We start from the raw sequence: 3,168 nt of genomic DNA on the forward strand, positions 1-3,168 counted from the left end.
TTAGCTTGCTCCTGTGTCCTTAATATAGCCTCCTTAAAATACAGCCAGCTCTCACAATCTCCTTTTTCCCTCACACTTGCCTCTCATGGATCCTGTCCACCAGTTCCCTGAGTTTAAGCCCAATGTTTTCCCCCACCCCTTCCTTCCTCCTCCTGTCATAGCTTGAATTCTATCATTTTGTTGTCACTAGGCAGGTCTACACATGCAATTAGTGCTACATGGCTTTACTGCCATTATGGGCAGGTGTCTATACATGCAGCCATTTGGGAATAAATTTGTTACTCATGGCACTAGCCTGATCCCAGCCTCCTCTGGCCCTGTGTCACCCCACTGCAGCAGTCAGGAAGACCTGGAGGCTCTAGCCACAGAGCCCCACCCCCCAACCCACAGAGCCCCTCCACCAACCACCCCACCCACCACCAATCAAGCACCCTCTTCCCCATGCAGACCATGTACAGTGCTGTGCATGCCCTCTGGAGGTGGAGGTGGGGGTGGGGCCGTGGGGTGGTGGCAGCCAGATGCCTGGAAAGCAAGGAGTACAAGCTCCATGGCCACCTGACTCAGAAGAAAATCAGGCCAGTGGGGCAGGCATATGAGGGCAATCGCTCCATAGGGAGAATGGCATAGCAGGCTTGCAGGCTTTGCATCACAGCAAGAACTACCCTCATCCCATGCCTGCTTCCATTTCTAGTCTGGTGATACTAGTAACAGAATCTATGCTCATTACTCCTTCCTGGATCTCACCCACCTTGAGCACACCACTTGCTTCCATTCTGGGAAGAAAACACCATCCAGCTACTGCATTTCAAGAGAACACTCCTGCCTCCTGATAGCAGCTCAGTTCAAACAGCTGCTTGAGTAGTGTCCCTGCTGCTGCCGGAGCATTTAAGGAGCAGAGCCAGGAGGCAGCAAAGTAGATCTATTCATAGAAGATAAAGTCAACAACTAGGTTTTCCTTTCCCCTTAATCCCCTGATAATCCCTGCCCTTCCATCTATGCTGTGCTCAGAAGCAGCCTCTTAGCATGTAGTGATGAGCTCTGCACTCTCCCAAAAACTAGTGTCATGGCAACCAGCCCAATAAGATTGCAACCAGCCAGTCTTCTGGGTTGCAGGGAAAGCTCCTTCACTGAATTGTTTTCAAGAAGAGGCTGGAGAAGCATTAGTTAGGGGTGATTTAAGAGCTGGTATGCCTGGAGTGTGCTGTGAAGAGCAAGAGGTGGAAATTCAAGAGACCCCCCCTTCCTCCCCCCCACACAAAGAAGTAATTCAGAGATCATGGAAAGAGCTCTGCAGCCTAGAATAGGCAGAAATTGGAGAGGACCATGCTCAGCAGCAGAAGAATGAAGCAGTTATCTATATCCAGCTTGGTTAAGAAAGCATCAAGGATTTTTTTGTGTGCATAATATCTTTTATTGGACCAGTTGCATGGTTGGGATAGACCTAGAAAGCTTTCAGATGCAGTGTAATTCTTCTTCATGTCTTGGAAAAGAATGAACTACATTCAAAAGGTTCTCTGTTCCAGTCATCCAGTTGGTCCAATAAAATATATCACCCACATAAATCTTTGCCTCACATGTTTCCTGGACCATCACAGCTACATCACTCCGACACTACCACAACTTGTTGGGTATGAAAGAAGATCAAAGGAGCTGGGGGATAAGTTTACAGAGGGGATAAAACTACATAAAGGTGAATTCTGATTCTCCAGTCAGGGTGTGTTATGCATGGAGGTGTCATGTTTGGAGTCCCCAAGTTGCAGTGTACAGTGGAGGGTATTTGGTTATCCCACGCTTCTCAGCTTTGCTAGTTACCACATAAGAAATGGAACAAAAAAATCCCCTTCCTGCTGCTGTGGATGCCAGGGCATTTTGTTTTTTTTAAATCTCCTTCAGAAGCACTGGGTATTGGGCAAAACCAAGGCTCAGTACTTTGACTGGGGCGGGTTGATGTTCCTGCTGGGACTTAAGGAAACAGAGAGAGTTTCCAGGCTTGATCCTTCTCTCAGAGTCAGACCCACAGCGAGATCAGCATGGACTGTGGGGTTTTTTGCCTTCCTCTATAGCAGAGGGCACGGTCTTCTTCCTCAGATTTTAAGTATATTTTAACCACTTCCTGTCCTTACAGCGGCAAAACACTGGCAGGGTTCTCATCCCCCCTGCTTTACCTGTGGCAAGTTACAGTGTTTTTGATGTTTTGGGCATTGTGTCTGGTATTTGCATGAGAGAGTTGTTCACAAAGTTTTTAATAACAGGTAATATGAACACCTGTCTAGGAAGGTTTGGATAGAGCTGATCCTGCCTCAGGCTCGGCAGCGCAGTCTAGACCACCAGGATCTATGGACTGCCGCTGGATGGGGCCCCCGAGCAGAGCCTCAGGCTGGGGTTGGACTAGATAACTTCCTGAGGTCCCTCCAGGGCCTAGTTGTCTATGTTGCTCCAGCCCTGGCTTTGGAGTTTGGCTCCCTGAGATGATCCCCCAAGCCCAGGCTCTCCAAGAAGGTTTATTCCAGTTACCCATAACTCTGGAACTCAATACCAAGCTGGAAGCAGCCAAAACTAAACCAGTAGAGACTTGTATGTCCCTGTTACAGAGAGACCTGCATCACCCACATGGCTCTTGCCTTTTGAGCCCCTGGTACCATTGCTAGGTGTTCCACAGGCCCAGTATTCATATCTTCATACCACACTCCTCTTTTGTGGCATCTGACCCCCCATCCAGGCAAGTGCATTGAAACCTGCCTATCTGGTCACAGGAGCCATCATATCACCAGTAGGAATAGAGATGGACTTAAAGGAAACCCAGGTTTCCTCAGAGCCAGGGTTACACCTCCAGCCCACAGAAGAAATGCCAGACACCACCCAAAGCTTAACCAATCTCTTGTCATCTAAAAAATTCAAGGAGCTTCCTCTGTAGTGGTGCCAAGCCATGCCTGTGCTGCCCAACATGACTTGCCCCATGTGACAAGTCATGGGGCCTTTCTGGCCAAGACCAGTGTTTGTAACTGGAGCAAGCACTGTTCTGCTTTGCAAGGTAGAAAGGACACAACACACAGACCCAGGGCATGGTACCAACCCATTATACCACATCCCCAAGTGCTGGATGACATGACGAATGAGCACCAAAGGATATGGGATTCTGCAAAGCCAAGGAGTACAAAGACTTCAATT

The sequence above is a fragment of the Crocodylus siamensis genome, chromosome 10 (assembly GCF_052110815.1).
Source record: "Crocodylus siamensis isolate JL-2025a chromosome 10, ASM5211081v1, whole genome shotgun sequence".
In the NCBI taxonomy this organism is placed as follows: Eukaryota; Metazoa; Chordata; order Crocodylia; family Crocodylidae; genus Crocodylus; species Crocodylus siamensis.